Source organism: Python bivittatus, unplaced genomic scaffold, assembly GCF_059951505.1.
Source record: "Python bivittatus isolate LINGU-HERP-01145 unplaced genomic scaffold, Pbiv_v1 ctg000340_np1212, whole genome shotgun sequence".
NCBI lineage: Eukaryota > Metazoa > Chordata > Lepidosauria > Squamata > Pythonidae > Python > Python bivittatus.
This window is the reverse complement of record NW_028277056.1, coordinates 9398847-9420616: the sequence shown is the minus strand read 5'-3', so window position 1 is coordinate 9420616 and position 21770 is coordinate 9398847. Positions and strand designations below refer to the sequence as shown.

The following is a 21770-nucleotide window of genomic DNA, read 5'->3' as shown; positions in this document are numbered from 1 at the left end:
AAATTGGCCTTGGCTTAACAAACAATACATACAATACAGTTTTACGCAGACAATTCCAAATAGAGCTTTTTAGAGTCTCTTATCTGTTGCACGCACACACACTGACTCATGTAGATTCTCTTAATACTTCTGGGGTGAGTCATAGCCTGGGGTGGGAAGAGGGAAAAATAATTCTTTCCTGGGTTTCTTATATTCCAGCACCTTTGTCAGACTGATTTTGCTGACAAATCTTCCAAAAGCTACAGACTTTTCAACCAGCAGATTTTCTCAACAATTCTCCCTTGGGTCTTGCTAGCCCCTGCTCTGTCTCCAACTGGAGATTCGTCTTCCATCTGTTCCTTGACACACCAGGTCCCTCCAGTCCATGCTGTACAAAACAATTCCAGACATGGCCAACAACTCCCTGTTCTGTTGCTTAAGATTTCTGCCTTTACAGATTTTCACTTACAAGGCAGATGTGTCTGTATCCAGGCATTTTAATCAGGCACAAGTTTCTTGGGGACTACTTGACACTGAGCCTAGTTTTGGCATACACACACACTGTATTGGCATGTGGGCATGACCTTGGGAGACAGGAGAAGAGCTGCAGAGTAGACAATGGTTAGATAAGAGGCAGCTGAACCTGCAGCAGGAATGGGGGCATGGCAGATGTCTCAGAAGGGACCCTCCCTAGTTTCTCAAGCTATAAAGGTGAGGGGGGAGCCATGTCCTTTCAGACTTGCACAATTCTGTTCATGTAACCTTACAATAAAGTTAGAGCTAGTACTTCTGGATGTGCTTCTTGTCTGGACTACCTCACAAGGCTGACACGTACACACAAACCCTTTAACCCTGAGACCATCAGAGTAAATTATTCTGGCTGCCACACATCTGTTTGCAGAAAATTACTCAGGTTCTCCATCAACGAATGTTCACATTGCCATTCAATATACCCCTAATCACAGGCATAAACATTCCTTATATTTTTATCCATAAATATGCTAAACAATCCCTGTGCAATGATAAATATTCAGCGAGCATTCTATTTACTCAAATGCATGATTCTCTTCTATCACATCTTATTACATCCAGCAAGCAGCCCTCGTGTTCATATAAAATATGAAATAATTCAAGCCTATTCCCGTTAAGATAATGCTTTCTCTAAATCAACAGATACAGAATGAACTTTCTTTTTAACATTCATACTTAGGGCAGTGGCCTGTTGAACAATAATTTGATAGACACACCCTCTGCCCAGTGTAGAGTTGCACTGCATTTCCCCAGTTTCATTCAATCTGACCTCTGGTCCCCCTTCAGTCTGAATTCTGCTAAACACCACCTTCCCAGTTAATTTCATAAGCTAAATCCCCTGCAGTTTTTGCCTTTTCCCTTTGAATAGGGGAATGATAACAGCATTCTTCTCATTGCCAGGCGCAGATGCCATCTTCACAATCACAATAAACAACCCACACAGCCACTCTGCAAGCAAATCTCACCCATGTTTAACAAGTCTCCAGTTATGTGTCTAAACCTTCAGCCGTACTATTTTTCAAACATTTTTTATTTCATCTGCATCATTTTGTTTCTCAGGACATAAACATTTACAGCATTAGCTTCACTTCCAGTGACATATCACCAGCACTGTAAAGTACGCCTTCCGGCATTCCTTCATCTGAGTTGCAGTTCAGGTCATTTCCTCACTTTTATTCTTATTTCCATTCATTTTCTGGAGACTCCTCGGTTTATAAAGTTTTTCACCCACCATTCTTCCAAGCCTCCTTTTTCACGTCGCCCATTAGCATAACTCCACACATTTCTGAGGCATTCTGTGACTTTGCATAATATTATTTTTGTCCCCAGCCTACCATTTTTTCTAAAACAAGTCAGGAAGACTTTCTAAAGCAGGACTGGGATCCACTTTCTGATTGCAGAATCCAAGGATCCATCAACCCATGTCTAGTGCACCTTTTAGGATGTTAGTAATAGTGAAAATTATTGCTATCAACCTGTTACACATCGTTCTGCAGTTTACCAGTTTATCTGGATTGATCTATCTTTTCAAATGACTACAAGCCATGGGTAGTCTAGATAGAAGCAGGTTTCCCCAGCTACCATGTCATCAGTGAATTATTTAATTTGCATAAAAATGGAAGTTCATTCTCTCTCTCTCTCTCTCTCTCTCTCTCTCTCTCGACTTCTATAGCCACTCCAGTTGTAATCACAACCCTGTTTTAAATCTTTTTTTTTCCCCCAATCCAATCTGCTTATCTTTTTCAACAAAAGTTGAATTTGTGAGTATATATTTAACTTTGAGCCAGGATGGTCTAATCGCTAAAGTGTTCAGTTGGGGAGACCCAGGTTCAAGTCCACCCTCTGCCACAGAAACTCACTGGGTGACTTGTTTTTATAGCCCACCCTACCTCACAGGATGGTTGTTCTGGGGACAAATGGAGATTCCCACAAAAGCTGCCTTGAGCACTCAGTAAAATGGCAGGAGGTAAATAAATAAAAGCGCACTGCAATCTCACCAATTCTCCAGCCTGTAGTTTATCTAAAAACGTTTTCAGCCCAAACACTCTTTTATTTGCAGCTTGCAGAGTCCCCTTTACTCTGCCTACCCTCTGGCTGGAAATTAGAAATACAATTTCCTGGCATACGGGGGCAGGAGACTAGTATAATTCCTTCAATTGCTTTAATGCTGTTTGCAACCCAAATCTCCCTATCTCCAGAAGGAAAGAAAAATCCAGCCTTGCCTATATCAACCAACAGCTACTACTTTTCATAATGTTCATAATTAATCTGCCGACTGTGGCCTCCAGACACCAAAAGGTTGCTTCTCCACCCCACCCACAAATACACACCCACACACACTTAGAGGCTGTACTCAGGGAACTGAAAATCAAATTCTTCTTGCAATGTCATCTGGCGTGGTTCTGTTCACTCTGGGGAAAGATTACATCGTGGAATGAAGTCTGCCACCCCTGAAAATTGTCCGTTTGGATATTACATTCTCGTCATGCCCTTTGCTTTCTTTATATTCAGTACACTCTTCTATTTGCCCTTCTGCTGATTTGCACACCCTGGTCTTTTTCTGAATCTTTGAGGGCTGCACCACCGCTGGGCTCCCTTTTAATTTTCAGAATCGGATTCTGTTGCCCAGTTGCAGGGCGGAGTTTTTTCTGATGCCATTGCTGTGTTTGCACAAGACTGAAGCTTAACTGGTGCACTAGGAAGTTAGGCTGCCCACTGACCTAACCTGCTCAACATTGAAAATTAGAGTGGGTTAGTTTTGATCCCAAACAGCCCTTGGGTTGTTTGGAGTTATACTAACTTCCTCCCATTGAACTTGTTGCCTAAGTGCAGAGGGTTAACAGAGGGTTTGTGTTAGGGAGAGCTGCCTTGATGGACATGGATGTTGCAAATTCGTCTCAAGGTCCCAGATTAATCTCCAAATTACAGTGACCATATTTTCTTGGAAAAAATAAAGGACAAACCTAAAAAAGGGGCAAATCGGAAAGAGGTTCATAAGGATAAAAAAAATAAAAATTGTTTATGTTTATAATGTTGCTTTACAAAGGAAAAGTCAAGAGTAAAACCAAGAAAAACTTTGCAAAAATGCATATTCTAATAAAAATATCCAAAAAGCAGAAAAAACTATGAAGTTATAAGAAGCAAGTAATAAAAAGGATTTCTGCCATCGGACTGTACATGAAGTGGTACCATTTGTACAGTAAAAGTGAAATGACCAAAACAAAGTACAAAAGTGAGTTTTTGAAAAATAAATTGAAAGGACCGCTTTTTGAAACAAAGGGCTTATAAAGGACATATGGTCATTGTACTCAAAATCAAAGTTAGGGGTTTTTGTCTATTTGCCGACACCATGCAAAGGGTCACAAAGACACCAAGAAGTGTCCTACCTAATTAAGACACCAGAGAGCAGGCACAGCTGCCTTCTGGTGAAAATCTTTAAAAACACAGATCTGTTGGGCAATGGAGGAAGTGTAGGTGTGTGAATCCAGGCACAGATGGAGAGACAGTCCTGGGAAGAATCTGCCACCGAGAACTCAGCAGGATTGGAAAGGAGGACCTGCAGAACAAATTGGCTGGTGGAAAGATCTGAGGCTGAGTTCGGAAAACATAGCTTAGGGGTCAGCAAGACGCTGGAGTTCCAAAAAGCTCAGGAAAAGGCTATTTTTTCCTGTTTTCCCCCTTCTGTCTAGGTTAAAAGCAAGTCCAGCTGTGAAAGTAATGAACGTGGTTGCCTAATGGAGGAAGGCTATCAAGGTAGAGATAAATATAGAGATTTGTATGGATCAAAAATCAGGAGGAGTCTGGGAGCATCTGTTCAGCTAAGACATTTTATTAAGTTTTTTGTGAACTCTAGCTCACTTCATCAGATGCATTTGCTCACAAAAAGCATATGCCTTTTATTAAAATGTGCTAGTCTGAAAAGATGTTTCCAAACTATTGATTTTGGGCTAACCTGGTTCTCCTCCTACAATGTCTACTGGATGAAAAGTTCCTGTCCCTTTTCCCACCATCTCACACTGTTAACCTTCCCAACAAGGGTCTAGATCAGTCTCCCAAAAGGGAGTGCTCGACCGTCCTTTGCTCTCTCCCCCAAACATTGCCCACTTGGCAACTTTCCAGAATTCATGTTCAGACCATTTACTCTTTGAATTGCACAATGGTGCCACCCCCTTAAAATGTGGGGGGGGGGGGCAGCAGGACAAAAGTAAAGTTGATTTAATTGGGGTTTAAATAGAAGTAAAGCTACATCAACTGAAATCAGTCACTCTGGATCAGCGTTTCTCAACCTCAGTAACTTTAAGATGTGTGGACTTTAAGCTGGAGAATTTTGGGAGTTGAAGTCCGTACATCTTAAAGTTGCTAACACTGAGAAATGCTGATCTAGATTAACCATATCTGCAACTTGAGCACTTGCAGATATGGACCACTAGAATTCTCAGCCATGGCAATGTTACTGGTTGAGGAATTCTGGGAATTGAAGTCCACACATCTGAAGATCCCGCATCTTTGGGAAGACTATTCTAGATATGTTTGACATGTTCTTCTTTCAATCACATTAATGCTGATCTTGGGCTACCATAGCTGTTTTGTTTTAATGTGAGCTAACATTTTGGCCCCATTCACTTTGGGGATTTCATGATATCACATGGGAAATATGTTAATGATCAGTCACTAATCAGTGAATAATCAGTCAATTCAGATATTAACCTGGCCTGGACTTTATGGTTGTTCTGTGCAAATTCATGTTTCATCCAAAAACATCACTTTGGGGATGTCATGAAATCACCAACCACACGTCCAATGGTTGTCAAAGGACATTAAGAAAAGTCTAACTCCCAGAAACAAATCATTTCACATCTCTGCCCTACTATGTTCTTCTCTTCCAGTAGACCTTAATTGATGACTTATGTGCCATGAAGTCGTTTTTGACTACTAACAGTCACATAGACAGATTTTCTCCATGATCCAGTAGATCCTAAATTCAATTTACTGTAACTCTATTCTAGGAGAGGATAACCCACAGTCTGTGGGCCTAGCACCCTAAGAATGGGTGGTCAAAAATCAGCAAGTTCCAGAGATAAACTTTTTTGGTATGTATGTATATATGTATGCATTCATCATTCATTTCCTCCTTCAGCTTTTACAGCACCCACTCATATGAGACTCTGAGCACAAAATAAATTAAAAGTGAAGCACGAGACCTCTGGAAGGGAAACTATTATAATTTCTTAAAAGCCCCGCAAAACTTGCTATTCTCAGGGCAAGTTTCAGCCTCTTGGGGGAATTATAAGGATGGATATAGGCCCTGTATGCCTTCCAGAAGTCTCCCATTTCCATTCTCCTCCTTAAAAACCCAAAGGCACCCCCCCCCAAAAAAATTGGCTGTGACCTGGTGACCCAATGACCCAGTGACATCATGGATTGGCCTCCTCATCACCAGGGGGATCAGAGGCTGAATTGAGGGCCCTCACCTCAGTTGCCTATTACTGTCCTAGAACTGTGGAGACCATGTGGGAGAGAGCAATGTCCTATTGCAACAGTCAGACAGTGTTGTGTTTCTCTTGTCCTTAGGAGAGAACACCGAACTGCCGACTTTCTCAGCAACAGGAGGATTCCACTCAGTCTTGGAAGGCACAGTATCACCAGCCTTTAGCGCTACAGTGATCATTATTGTCACCGTGATCATTTCCGGGAGCGCCTACTTGTGTTTTCTGAAATACATCTGCATTGGGTGCTGTAAATCTTCCCAGGTGGTGCCATTAAGGAGACTAGAGCGGAGCAAATCTGAAGAGCAAGTATGACTTGGTGATCCTTCAGCAGGTGAGGATCCGACCAAGATGAATGCCCAGCGAATTGAAGAAAAAGAATAGCCAGTCTGGTCCTGAAGTTAGAGATACAGGTGGGACATGGGAAACTTCTTGACTGAAACTTGGTTCTGTTTTTCAGTGGCAGTTTGGAGAATCTCCAAACATGCAAAACCTAGTAATAGTGGAGAGGCTTTCTCTGTCACCCTGGGAAAGTCAGAGTGGTGTGCGTTTGGCTCTTTCTTTCTGCCAAGGATACATTTTTTTAATGATTCAGGAGAGCAAGAGGCAGCGTTCAAAGTAGGGTTGAGGAATCAGAACCCACTGATGTTGGTGGAAGAAGAGAACGTCTTTGGAGAACAATCCAATGGATTTAGAATGCTCTGGTCTAATTCTGACCCTCACACTCATGTCTTGCTTTGGGGGACCACTGTCTTTGGTGGCACCTCACCATGGTTTCTTCTCATCCTTAACATCGGTAAATAAACTTGCTTTCTGAGACCACAACTAGGTTTCTAACTGTCTGGATTCAGTGGGGTTCAGTTGCTATTAATGTGTTTCAGAATTTTGCATTGAAAATCTGCAACAGAGATTGTGCCCAAATTTATGTATTCAAGTACACCACACGTGCAAGGCTTGCTCCCCACCCCTGTGACACCATCCTTTGGAACAGACCTTTAAGTACTCCTAGGAAGAAATTTTGCTTTTGTCTGACTTAATGAATTGCCATCATCACAGGCTCTGCTGATGTACCCTTGTCCATTGTACCCTACATGGGGCTCTGAATTAACATGCATCTATAGCTGTAATGGTATGTGGGAATGACCTTGGGAGACAGGAGGGACAGCCACAGGCTGGACAACTGGCATGTGAAATATATCTCAGCCAACAGAAGGGGGGAGGACGTGGGAAATGTTTCAGAAGAGACCCTCCCTAGTTTTCTGGAGAGTAGAAGGGAAGGAGGGGAGAAATGTTTTCAGTTTTGCAAGATTCTGTTAATGTAACCTTACAATAAAGATAGAGCTCGTACTCCTGGTTGTGCTTCTTGTCTGGACTACCTTGCAGGACTAACAATACCTACAAAGATCAGAATTGTGCAAGCCATGGTATTCCCTGTGACACTCTATGAAAGTGAAAGTTGGACTTTGAAGAAGCAGGATAGGAAGAGTACAGACACCTTTGAACTTGAGTGTTAGAGAAGACTCCTGAGAATACTGGACAGCCAAGAAAACAAACCAATGAATCATCAATCAAATAAACCCAGAGTTTTCCCTGGAGGCACAAATGACTAGGCTCAAATTATTTTACATCAGACACATTATGCAAAGACCCAGCTCTCTGGAAAGGCTCTGATGCTGGGAAAGGTGGAAGGAAAGAATAGGATGACCATCAGCAAGGTGGATGGACTCAGTTACAGTGGTGATGAGTGCACCATTGAGAGTCCTGGAAGAACAGATTAGGCACAGATCGCCATGGAGAAAATCTACCTATGTGGTTTCTAAGAGTCAACAACAACTTGATGGCATATAGTCATCAGTCATCTTTGTAGATCTCTTTTTTTTCTCTTAGCTGATGTATTCTTAAAAATCACAAAAAAGATAGCGAAATACTGTTCAAACACAGCTGCAGACAGAAAACCCTAGGCATAATTAAAGTTTGTGCCATGTCAGAAGGCAATCTCTTTTAGTATCTAAGTTTATTACATAGTGGTTGTTTGATGTTTTACACAGAATATTGAGCTCTGACCATAAATAAAATTTTATACTTGATGGTCCAGATTTTGAGAGGTCCTAAGCAAGCTTTTTTAAGGCACCCTTTACCAGCAGTGATCTGAGAAGCCTAACAGATTGAAAGCAATCTTAGGAAGGATAAGTTGATGCAGCAAAGCAGCAGATAAATTAGAAAGTATCAACCGTAACCTAGCAGCAACTCTAAATCCTGCTCCAGAAATTATTTTTGCCCCAAGATAATCTCTTTCAAACTCCTGTTAGGTGCTTGCTTGGAATCTGGCTTTACAGTCTGAGCTAACGAATGAAAGATGTTCTCCCACATTTGAAGATGAAGGGAAAGGCATTTATACCAACAGATTGAAAAATGGCTCAGTTTTCAGCCTGCTGTCATAGTGCAGTTCCCAAGTATTTGAGCAATGAATCAGAACATCTTGATTCTGAACTCCACCATCACTCAGTGGCTTTAAAAGCAAGCAGCTCTTCGTTGTCCTTCCCCTCCTTCACAATATGCAAGATAATATTGACTTAACTTTGGAGACCACGATAAGAATTACAGCCCCTGAAAGCACAGCAAGTTCTTTGAACACTCCAAAGCTCTATTCAAATACTATTAAAATAATAATAATAATAATTAAGGAAGTCAAGGAATTGGAAAAGATGACAAAATACTGGGATTTGCAAGTAGAGATTGTAGAAATCTCAAACTTTTGGAAGAAGTTAACAGTTAATAGCAGTTGTTACTGGGGCACTAAGTACAAATGCCATGAGAATTTAAAAAGAAGTTTGACTGCCTAAATTTGGAGCAAATTATGATAGTCCTGTTGTAAAAGAAAAAAAAATCAGCATTGTTTGGCACCTCATATATAATTGGACACTACTTTTACAATTCCAAAGCCCTTTGATCAAGCTTAAAACATGAAGATGAAAACCAGCTAGCATCAGCTGTGCCAGATGATTAATGGAATTGGAGAATAATCATAATTCATTCCATATTCCAGGTGAACTGGCAGCTCTTTTTAAGTGCTACATAAAATTCATGAGCTTTTTCACCCACAAAATGAATAATTTAAAAAGGAGATCTTTTTGGAACAGGACAGAATTATTCCATGGATTGAGCCATCAAAGAAAGCTCCCAGTAAAAAACCTTTCACATTTGAAATTCATTCTCTTTGTCTTCTAGAAGCCTCTTCTCTCTTACTATCAGCTAGTGTGTGGTTGGCTTTTCTCCCAGTCTTTGAATATTTTCATCGCCAAATTTGGTGCCATCTACACTATGCCTCTTATTTAATTACATTAACTGTAAGAACCGTGGTACTCAGTTCCCAATGAAAGCAACTCCCACTGAAACCAATGCAGGTTCAAAGAAAAGCTCATTGATTGGAAAGTAGTGCACAGTTCTAAAGCATAGCTGGTACTGAGTCCTGCGCACGCCAAAATTCATTCTTACCTCATTCCCATTTCACCTCCCTCCTTCTGTCTTTGAATCTCTTTTGCGCATGTCGAGGATTCTCTCCAGGTCTCATGCTGGTACGACCTTGGGCATTCCTGAGAACCAGATAACAGTCCATCTGCGCCTAACAGTCAACCTCTCAACCTTCCTCCCCGCCATCACTGTAATGGCGGAAACAAAGCAAGCAAACTAGCAAAACAGTTGGTTGATCGCAAGGATTCTGACATAAATGTTCTGTGCCGTTGCTCCTTGCCACATCTCTCTGGACCCACAGACACTTTTTAACAGCAAAATTGTATTGCTTACCCCTATGTATCTCATAAATCCTCTGCTGGTTTGCAGCTCAGATAAATATCTCCTCAGAAGAAAGCCTCACTGAGTTTCATGAGGCTTACTCTCCAGTTGGATCCAAATATAGTTGTATCTTGAGCAGACTCATTAAAATCAGTGGGTTAGATTCAGATTTAGAGTGCAAATACTGTATCTTTCTATTCAGGATATAAGTCCCGTTGACTCAGGTGGGCTTGCTCCCAGATTAACAGGCAAATGATTCGGGCCTAGTCATATTCTTTCCCACTGCAAAGAACAAACTGGAACTTTCCCCATTCCATATACAAAAAGGATAGAATGGCAAGCTGGCACCATTCTTGAAGGCTACAGTTGCCTTAGGCTATGCCAGGCAGACTGCCACTTCTCACTGTCTGGTGCCCAAGGCAACTGTCTCTTTGTCTAACGGCTGGGCTGGGTGGCAAATAGTGATTGTAAATAAGGTCTTGAGACCTGCAAGACTCTAGATGACCACTAGATGCCAACCGAAGAGGTATAGAACCCTCTAACTCTTCCTTGTCATCTCCTGATTATCTGGAGTTTTGCAGCCCAGGCGTGGTAGCACTGAAACAAGTAAGATTTAGTGAGCATGTTACACACACACACGCACACACACACCAAAGAAATGATGAAAACATGGGAGATATGCATGACACATGCAGGAAAAAAATATTAGGTGCACAGACCTACTGCCACAAACTCTCACCCTAGCATTAAGAGGCACAAGCTTTACAGCAGAGAATAAACTGCACCGATGGGAAGATAGAGGAATTAGGGTCTCTTCCACTGGTCTAGGAAGCCATCAAGTGGGTTGACTGGGTGGGAAGGAGTTGTGTGCCCCACATTTTTCACTCATCTGATGGATATAGTTTGTTTTGCAAACCAGAACATTTACAATTATGGATTCTTTATGTAAGAGTCACTGTGTCAGATCCTTCTTTCCATAAATGTTCTTGTTGAAAAGAAAACAAAGAAACCCATCTGTACTAGGCTGAAAAACCACTATTGGGCCCCCACAAAACAGAAAAATCTTTCTTTATTCCCAAATAAATAAATAAAGGTAGTATTTAAGAACAAGATATATAAAGTGTAGTCTCCTGGATGCTCTTTAAGCCAGTCTGAGCATGCTGCCCTCCCCATCTGCCAAAACAGGAGTGAAATTACAGTCACCACAAGAGGGAGTTCTGGGGATATAATAAAGACATTGGGGATCTTTATGGAAAATCTGGTTTTTTGTAAATGTTTCCTCCCATCCCCCTGGTCTAGTGAAGCATTACAGAATCAGCTGCCTAGCCATCTGTTGGTTTTCACAAATTTCAGGATTCAGACAATGACAGTGCAAAGGTCTCTGTGCCTATTTGAAAGAAAGTCCCATTAAGTTCAGTTGAGGCTTTCTCTCTTCAAACCGGCCACTTTACATATGATTTCAGCTCCCAAAATCCAGCAGCACAGACCTATATTTTTCATACATAATTGTTGGGCATGCTGGTTGAAGATTGATTATGTGCAATCAACTCGTTTTTGACTCCTAATGACCACGCAGATTTTCTCCATGACGATCTGTCCCCAACCTGGTCCTTCAAATCTTCCAGTGGTTACAGTTACCACTGTAACTGAGTCTGTCCACTTTGCTGCTGGTCAACCTCTTCTTCTCTTTCCTTCCACCTTTCCCAGCATTAGAGCCTTCTCTAGAGAGACAGGTCTTCACGTAAAGGATTGGGGGAATCTAAGTCCAATGCATCTGGGGTTACTAGTTTGGGAAAGATTATATCTTGGATGATATCCTTCCTCACAATTATATAAAGAGTTCATAATGTTCTAGTTTATTGAATAAAATAGAACATCCCATACACACAGAGCACCAAAAAGGAATGCTTGCAAAATGCTGCATCACGAATCTTGTCTTGTGATACAAGACAACATCAAGAAAACTGTTTTTAGGGAAATGGAAAGATGAAAATGTAGCTGAACTGATTGGAGTCATAGTGGCGGGGACATCTGTGATAAGGGTCACAAAACTCAAGATGGCAGCCATTACTGCACAATTAAAGCCCTGCCCCTTGTTTTACATATGACCTATTACCTGAAAAAAGAGCCAGGGCTTTGATTGCATGGTAGTGGCTGCCATCTTGACCTCTTTGACCTCAGCCTTACAGACACCCCTTTATGTTTGTTCTTTATTTTAGGGTGGTTGCCTTTGGGACTCTTTGCCATTAATTTCCACGACCACTGTAGATAATATAATTCTGCCATCTCATGCAAGTCCTTCGAGAACGTGAGAGTCTAGTGGGATCAAACTAGCCAACAGTAGGCTAGCCAAGGGCCTCCAGGAAATGGAGGAATCACAGGATTCTAGAGCAGGGAGGAACATCAAGAGAAAGGCAATTCCAACCTCTGCAATACAGGAAATTCGAATCAAAGCATCCTTGGTAAGTGGGTTATGTAGTCAGGCATAAAAACACTGGAGAAAAGTAAATCCTTGACTTCTGAGCCAGTCTATTCTATTATGGAATTATATGTTTGGAAGAGGCCATAGGGATTGTCCCATCAAACTCCCCCATTCTATGTAGGAACCCCAATCCAAACTAAAGCATTCACAGCAGGTTGAAAGATCAAGGACGTTCATCCCCACCACTCTGTAGCAAATGATGTATACTATCAGGAAGTTTTTTTGTGTTTGAAGTCCCTTGTCTTCTCAACTGGTTTCGGTATTATCCGTTACGGACAGGGGTGCCCATGTCCACAACTGCATTAAAATAACTGAAAAATAGTGGTTTTGCTTACCTCTTCTCCAGGATGTATGTATCCTGGTGGTCTTCCTATTGATGTGTTCCAACAGGGTGTGTTATTAGAAAAATGTCTGCCCCCATCCATATCACTCATGGGGGTAATGCCTTTTTCCTGCATGTTTACCCCCAGCCTCTGGTACTCAATTGCATTAATGTCATTTCTAACATCTACTTGTAGAGTTCATCTCCATGCAGTTGGTGCTATGAAATCATGGATCAGTGGGATGGAGCATCTGCTTCACATTTAGAAAGCTCTTGGCTCAACCCCTTGCATTGCCGAGCAAAGCTCAAGAAGGCCCGTGGGAATGGTACTAAACCTTGCCAGTCAGTAGTTGGACTAGGGTCTGACTCAGATTACCTCTGACTTGCTCAATCCTTATTTAATAGCACTATAATAATTCCAAGAATCTGGAAAGTAAAACATCTCAAATCCATGTAATCTACAACAATCCTTTGCATGCTGGCTTGCAGAACTGTCATTAACAGATGAGTGAAAAAGAAGATATGTGTTTAAAAAAAAACAAAAATTTCAATACATTTTAGATTATATCCTGTTCAACAAGAAATAATATTTTAGAAATGACTTTATTGCATTATATGGTTGGAGATGCAGTGAAATTAATGTTTTAAACCAGTGTTTCCCAACCTCAGCAACTTTAAGATGTGTGGACTTCAACTCCCAGAATTCCCAGGAAACAGAATGCTGGCTAGGGAATTCTGGGAGTTCTGGGAATGAACTCACTGCTCACTGAAGGCAGCAGTGTAAAAAAAAACCTGAATGATTTTCCTGCAATCACCCATCCTGAATGTAGATATTTTCAGCTAAGCCTTTTTAATATTAATTTAATGTTAATTCATTAAATTTAATTTAAATTTTGAGACTTTTTAGAAAGTTCAGTTCCTTGTAGGAGGGATGCTGTGTGGGTCTATAGTAGCTAAAAATCAGGTGTCAGGTAGCACCTTTTCTGACTTACAAACTTTATTAAAAGGCTCAGCTCACAAAACTCCTTCTGATTTAAGTCCAGCTCAAAAACTCTTTTCTCTGAGCTGCATTGTAGCTGTCATTCAAATATGACACAGGTATTGTCATAAAGTAGCCTATCCTTTGGATAAAACAATTGTTACTCCTATGCGTATTGAGGTCCCCTGCCTAGGTACATTGATCACAGGCTGATTCGCTTTTCCCAAAGAAAAGGCAGCCATGCAAAAGAGACATTGCTGTGCCAAGAGAACAGTGATTGGACTCTTTTGTTGGCCGCTAGGCTGAAAACCACATATTATTGTTTCTCCTTGATAAGCGCTTCAAAAGTGGATGGGTTAAAGCTGGAAATGTCTTTTTACATCAAGGAAGGAAGGGAGGGAGGGAGGGAGGGAGGGAGGGAGGGAGGGAGGGAGGAAGGAAGGAAGGGAGGGAGGGAGGGAGGGAGGGAGGAGAGGGGAGGGAGGGAGTAGAGGGGGAGGAAGGAAGGAGAGGGGAGGGGAGAGAGGAGAGGGGGAGAAAGGAAGGAGGGAGGGAGGAGAGGGGAGGAAGGAAGGAAGGAAGGAAGGAGTAGAGGGGGAGGAAGGAAGGAAGGAAGGAGAGGGGAGGGAGGGGGAGAGGGGGAGGAAGGGAGGAGGGAGGGAGGAAGGAAGGAAGGAAGGAAACCATAAAAGAGAATTGTCCTAATCATCAGGGAAAGGTAGTTGAGAGAAATCTAATGACCATTTAAGGTCATTGTATATAACTACCTTACTATATAAATACATTCCCAACCAGACATCTTTATCAAGAGCTATTAAATGCTGAACTGCTGGAGAATAGAAGAGCTTAAAAGGCTGGGATAGAGAAGCTTAAGATAAGGTTAATGAGGAAACATTTCAGGGGCCAAGTGTTCCCCCCCCCTCCCGTGTGTGTGTGTGTGTGTGTATGTTTTAAATTCCAAATCCCCTTATCTAGCCAACTGAAGAGCATTGCTAAGAGGCCTCAGGGCCAGATGGAAAATATGTCTGAACTAAAAAAATAAATAAATGAATGAGTGAGTGAATAGTGCAAACCAGAAAACGATACTAATACTAATAATAACTAAAAGCCCTAGATAGGAATACCAGAAAAATAACAGCAATGAATCATGCCTTTCACCCATGCAGCGACATTGACAGACTCTACTTACCAAGGAGCATAGGGGGGTGTGGAATGTTGCAAGTGCACCAGACAGTTGAAGAAGAAAAAAGGGCATTGGAAGAATATCTGAAGGACAGTGAAGAGGATGCACTGAAGCTAGTATACCATGAAGGCTTAATGAATACCAAAGAGACCAAACTGGCCTACAAGAAAGGCCAAATGAAGAACAGAAAAGAGACATGGCAAGGCAAAGTATTACATGCCCAGTACACAAAAAAACTAGCAGGCAAAACAGATAACAACAAGGCCTGGCAATGGCTAAGAGCAGGAAAGTTGAAGAAAGAGACAGAGGGGCTAATTCTGTCTACACAAGAACAAGCCTTAAGAACAAATGCATATAAAGCCAGAATTGAGAAGACAGCAATAGACAGCAAATGCCGCCTCTGCAAAGAAGCTGAAGAAACAGTGGACCACCTAGTTAGCTGCTGCAAGAAGATCACACAGACTGACTACAAACAACGGCATGACAAAGTAGCCACAATGGTGCATTGGAATATCTGCAAGAAATACCATTTGCCTGCAAGCAAGAACTGGTGGGACCACAAAACAGACAAAGTAATAGAAAATGAAGAAGTTAAAGTGCTCTGGGACTCTAGGATTCAAACAGACAAGCACCTGCCACACAACACCCCAGACTTAACAACTGTTGATAAGAAGGACAAAAAAGTCTGGATAGTGGACTTTGCAATACCTGGAGACAGCAGAAGAGAAGAGAAAGAGCTGGAGAAAATCACAAAATACAAAGACCTGCAAATAGAAGTAGAATGACTGTGGCAAAAGAAAGCAAAGATAGTACCAATAGTTATAGGCGCCTTGGGTGCAATCCCAAAACATCTGGAGTACCAGTTAAAGACCATCGACATTGACAAAGTCACCATCAGTCAATTGCAAAAGGCAGCTTGACTTGGAGCATCAGCTTACATCCTGCGACAATACCTTTAACACCATCAAACAACAACTTCTGCCTATCCCAAGTCCTTGGGAAGGACTCGATGGGTGGATAAAAATGCCAAATCCAGTCTAAACATCTGGCTGACTATGTGACCAACCATAATAATAATAAAAAGCTGGACAAAGTTTGGTACTAGCAGGACCAGCTCCAGCATTATGTACAGTGAGGATATTACTTAAGGGAGGAGATGGGAATGGCAGTGACTGCTTTTCCTGTGCTCTCTCTGTGTTGTCCTTTGTGTTGGATGACAAATTTGTAGCTTCGATCCCTAAATCTCATTGTCAGTGTTGAAACAGCCTGAGTGTGTATCAGTACACTGCATTCACCCTGAAGTTAATGGGAAGTGGTCAACTGTATTTTGGCTTGCAATGGATTCTCTAGAGTATAGATCCTACCTTGCATAGAATGGCTTGAGCATGCTTGACGTAAAACTGGATTTTAGTTGCTGGTTAAAATGTGCCCGGACTGATCACTAGAACCATTATTGTTAGAAGAGAATGCTGTTTGTGATAGGAGTACAACTAAGGCTGGCTGTCTAATCCACACTTTCTCCATCTCCCTGAAAAGCATTTTGTAAAAAACTTGATTGTTCAAAGCCATGATGGATGGTAGAGGTATGGGATCAAAGATGGTATGATGGTTGGATTGAACATTTGTTTTCTAAAGATGGGGAATTGGGTGGAGAAATGTTAAGAAACTAAAACACTGGTGTAGTATCTGGTTTGGTGTGAAGAATGAATGTTTGTCAAAAAATGAAAATGAATGTAAGTATGCTTCTGTTGATTTTATTATATGGAAGTGCCATAGAAATTACCATTTTCCAGTATATTATAAATTGTGAATAACTGAATATATGATTTTGTTTTAAAAGCTTGAAAATCACTATTAAGCTCTAAGCAGAGCCTAAATGCCAGAAGCCATGATCAGCACCATATAAATCATAAAATGAAATTGTGAACTGCAGAAGGAACCTTTTTAAAAGGAAGCACTTTGTGAATTGTAACTCCTGATGCTATTTGTGAGCCACCAAAGATGGCACTGTTTTCCTTTAATCCAGGTGGCAAATTGAGGATTAGCAGGATTAGGTCAATTTTGGATATTATTTGCATATTAATTTTGTGGTGATTGACAAAATCCAAGCACAATCCCAGAAAAAAAAAAAATGGTACTTTATGCCCTCTCCTCTTAACTCCAGGCCTGGTCTAAATGATTTACAAATATGTTTTCTAAAATAATAATACTCCCCAGAAAAATTATTTCATTGTGATCTTTTGCCAAGGGGAAGATTCCACAAGATAGATGATTAACAAACTTTTTTTCTTGTTTCCATATTAAAAAGAATGGGCAAATTCCATCTCTGTTGCACAACCAAACTGTTGGTAGTTTAATAATTTTGTAAGGAAAATCAGCACAGCCTGTTCTTTAATTCTTGCAGTAGTGAATATCTCTCAGTTCCCAAAAGGTCTGGTGTCTTTGCTCTTATAAAAGGAATATGGTGTGTCTGGCCAAATTGCAAAGGAAAGCTTTCCGGTGGTCCAACCAGCTGAGAAATTATTTATATAAAAGTATCCATTATCCTTGCAATCATTCCAAATATATCCCCAAAGTATGCTCAAATTTATACTTTTTACCTAGGAAAGTACATTTCAAAAATGGGAGATGCTCAACTTTTGAAGTTGACTCCAAAGATTAGACAGTCTCTCTACCTGTTTTTTTTACCTAAGTATGTACCATTGGACAATCAGCTTGGTGTAGTGGTTGAGGCACCAGGTTAGAAACCAGGAGACTTTGAGTTCTAGGCCTACCTTGGGCACAAAGCCAGCTGGGTGACCTTGGGCCAGTCACTCTCAGTCACTAGGAAGCAGGCAATGGCAAACCACTTTTGAAATCAGAGGCAGCTTTTGAAAGTGACAAGAAAATCCAGGCAATGTTGGTCCCAGGTTCTGGAAGAAGGTTGCCTATCCAGATGAAAAGAATGTAGCCTGGAGCTTAGGTAAAATAGCAAGTAGAAAGACTAACTGGATGGTTTAATTGCAAAATATAGTTTTATATATAAACTATGTAATTATATAATACAGGGAATAAAGCAGGTTTGTCCTCCTGCGAAGGTTCCACCATTCTCAGAGCTGCAGCACTAAACTGAGGAAGGTTGGGCCAACCTCTACATAAAAATCCTGCATTTATATTTAATGTTGGTATTCATGACTCTAAGCCAGTAGGCATTGATGAGAATTCTTGGAATTGAAGTCCCCACATCTAGAGAGTACCTAAGACAGAGGAAGCCTGGTTTTGGCCAAGGGTGGAGAATATATGGGCTTCCAGATGTTCCTGAGTTTCAAATCCTCCAGTTCCTGCCAACTTAGCCAATTTGGCCAACTTTGAAGGATGCTTGGAGATATAGTCCTACAACATTTGAAGAGCCACAAATTCTCCATGGCTGTTAGAGGCAACTAACTTTCATTCTTCAGCTTCTCTCCCTCCAGCATTTTGATAAATTAGGAAGTTGGCATTGTTCTACCTTGTTAGGTTGTTATAAGGATAACTACTATATAAACATTAAAAAGTACCATAAAGATATAAATATAATTCCATTCAACTAAAATAATCTGCAGGCTTAATTTAACCATGGTTTATTCAATCCAGTTTTCTAAGTCTGCATGCCATATTGAATCCATAAAATAATCGTACAGACTGAGTTCATGTAACACTGTAGGCTAGTTTGTGGTCCAGTGAGGTGTGCAAATACAGGTGATACGTATCCTTCTTCATCATCTTCTTTCCTTCTTGGTAATGAAGCTCATACTGAGAAACAAGAATAGTAAGAGGCATCGTAAAATTATATTCCTCCCGTACCAGAAGTGACATGGGGTAAATCATGCAGTCTTTTGATCTCATGTAGATGGTCAGAGAGTAAAGGACAGTGTCTGTCCCCATCACCAGCATTTCATTTCAAACCCTCTAATCTATTCTACCAAGTTTGGATACCCCCAAGTAGCATGGTTGTAACTAATATACACCAGGACTCTTTAAATTCTAAAATCCTCTGATGCTTAGCCAAGCCTGGGTGCCACCTGATCCAATGAGATCCCAGAAATTTCAGCTGGCCCCAGATGTCCTGGGATCCTCAGTTACTGAGCCGTGATCCACAAGGAGCAACAGCTGTCTGTTCCAGTTAAGTTAAAACTCTTTTGACCACTTTGTTGTTTACATTTCGTGCACATTACCCCTCAGTTCATTATATTTCTCCTTGTAACCAACGTCTACTTCAAACTGATAGGATCTTCATCCGTATGTCCACAGTACTTGTGAGTTCATGGTCTTTAACCTTGCTGTAAAACAAGAATTTTTTTTTTGAACTATAAGAAAACACTAGAACATTTCTGAAGAGTGAGATTCCAGTTTGCAGATCTATGTTCTCTCAAGGTTGGATTAGGCAGGACTGAGCCTGCATTTGACTCTTTCCATCATCTCTCAAAATCTGATGATTAACAAGTCCTGCCTCTTCTCCCTAAAAGCTTCAACTCCAGGACAATGCTGTTAGCCTCTTGGCACAAAAAGTGTCACTACATATAATGTAGTGGCACCAATTCTGCATGAATTGCATTAATTTTGATTAATTAATTGCAATTAATTGTAAATGCTACATTAATTGTGGCATCCTCCAATTGTGTGGCTAGGGAGAAGAACAGAGATCTAAGTCATGGTTTGTTTTAATTATGGTTTGTTAAACAGTCCCTATGATCTGGTTTTCATATCATGTTTACTTATAAGGTGGTAACCTGCAGGGTACAGATCAATAAATCACTCAGATTATTTGGTGTAATATTTTGTGCTTTATAAAAATATATTTGAGAAAGACATCCTCCCTTTCTTCATCCCCTTTTCTCCAGGTTGGGCTGAGAGATAGAAACTGGACCCCAATCCCCCAGGAAGCTAACAAAAGTCCTGAACTTGGGTTTCTCTGATCTTAATCCATCTTCTTTATCACTACACAACAACGAAGCATTAGATCTCCACTTAGGGTCAACACGGCTATTTGTTTAGAAAGTGCAAAGTTCTCACCACAAGCCCTAATTCTTCCTCCAGTGACCTAAACCACATTGCAATTGTGCCCAGTGCTGGAAATAAATTTGTGGTGCCCAGTTGCAAAAAGGTTGCCTGCCCCTGCATGGATTTAGAAACCACAATGGCTAGGTTCAATAAGCAGAAGGTGATATTTGGCTTAGCACAATGTGTGAATCCAACCACACATAGCAATTTTGGTTTTCAAAAGATCTTCAATTGCAAAGCCAGATTCCTTTGCTCTAAGCCATCGGGTTGTCTTCTTCCTTCTCTGGAGCGAAAGGAATCAAGGGTTGGCATTGGGGCTGAGGATGGAAATGTGGAGTCCTTCGTGCTCTCTGAGTTTGGTTGTTTGCTTGCAGATGTTTCATTCCTGATGTTTCATTCCCTTCATCATCAGTGCTAGTGAGTGTGGGGTTTGCTCCCTGTTTCTATACAGTAGCTTGCCCTGCCGGTGTTGGTGGGGGTGTGGTTTCCTCCTTGATATTCCCTTGATTAGGGTATTGTTTTCTGCTTGATTGTTTGCCTGGAGTTAATCCCTGCTTATCTGGGTGTAGGCTGCTGGAGAGGATGTGTTCTAGACTTTTTGTTTCCTTCTTAGCTTTTTTATTGTCTCTTTTGAAAGGTGTGTAAATAGTTTATTTCTACGTGTCTATTGGCTGATTTGTGTGTCTGTGATTTACTGATGCCTGATCTATGTGTCTATTGGTGGCTGTGTCTATTGATGGCTCACAACACATGGACAGACTCAACCATAGTTTCAACTAGGAAGTTGTGAACATCCTAGACCAAGTTAAATCCAAAAATGTTAGGGAATTCCTGGAAGCTTGGCATTCAGGCAAATCAGCCATCAATAGACACAAAACCATCATAAACCACATCTACAGGATGAGAGCAGAGGAGCAGAAGAAAGGAGCAGGTGACATTACTGGTGATAAGTTAGATTCCCCAAAGGGTGGAATCTTAAAGGTGGCTTTCTCTAGAATCCTCTAATATCTAGAAGCAGTGCTGCTAATAATTAGTGATGAGGGAGAAACTTGGGTATTTGCATTGAATGTGAATTTATTTAATGCCATATTTTCAAATAATAAAAATGTAGCTCTCATTTGAAATTTTCACTTTCCAAATTCCAGTGCAATTTACCATTTGATGATAGATCTATTAAGGGAACTCTGTATAAAAATGCATATGTTCATGAAAATCATGTATTGTATGCATTACATTAAGGAAAGTGTTGGCAAAATTATAAATAAAGTGGCATATATTGGGGAAAATGTGCACCAAAATGCATGTAATCAGAAAATTCAGGTTTGACATTTCAGGTTTGACAAATTTACAGTTATGAGAAAATGAAGAACTGTACGTGACAGGTGCACAAAAATGAAAAAAAAAAGGGGGTGAAACCAAAACTGATACATACATTTTGCAAATAAGATTGCAAATAAAAATTCTCATGTTTGGGAAATACAACCCAAAACACCTACAAATCATTAGCATAACTTCCCAGCTTGACAAGCAAGTGTGACAAATGTGCGAAATTGACAAATGGAGCAAAACCCAGAATGACATTCCTCACCCATCCCTACGACAAATAACCCAAATGACTATATGTGAAATAGCCAGGCCACATTCCCACCCCCCACCATGACTTTACCACCAGTTAGATGAATATGTTGATCCCAGCACTTCTCCTCCTTTATGGCACTAACCTTCAGAGAACTGCCCAGTTCTCCTGAGGTCTCCAACGTGAGTATCCTCCTTGGGCTGGTTGCCTTGTCAATCTTCCTTATGTTTTTCACTCCTTAAATGCTTCCCTTCTCAAGGAGAGCATGTGTGTTTTTATGCATAACGATAGCCCTCCATCAAGGCACACTATACAAGAGGCAAGGCAGAGAAGAATTCCAAGTATGTTATATTTGCTGGCCAGAAGAATTCAAGTTGGACAATTTCCAGGACTCTCTAGAGCAATAATTAGAGGCATTATG

General features: G+C 40.9%; 1 long non-coding RNA gene across 1 annotated transcript in view; it reads right to left on the bottom strand.

The window, feature by feature from the left end:
- The window catches only part of LOC112541705 (uncharacterized), a 30006-nt gene extending 8532 nt beyond the window's left edge, over positions 1-21474 (bottom strand). Inside the window, exons 1-2 of the long non-coding RNA XR_003085675.2 lie at positions 18948-21474; positions 14761-18525 (exon numbers count right to left, since the gene is read on the bottom strand). This is a non-coding gene — a long non-coding RNA (uncharacterized LOC112541705). The remainder of the gene's footprint in view (positions 1-14760; positions 18526-18947) is intronic.
- Between the last annotated feature and the right edge of the window lie 296 nt (positions 21475-21770).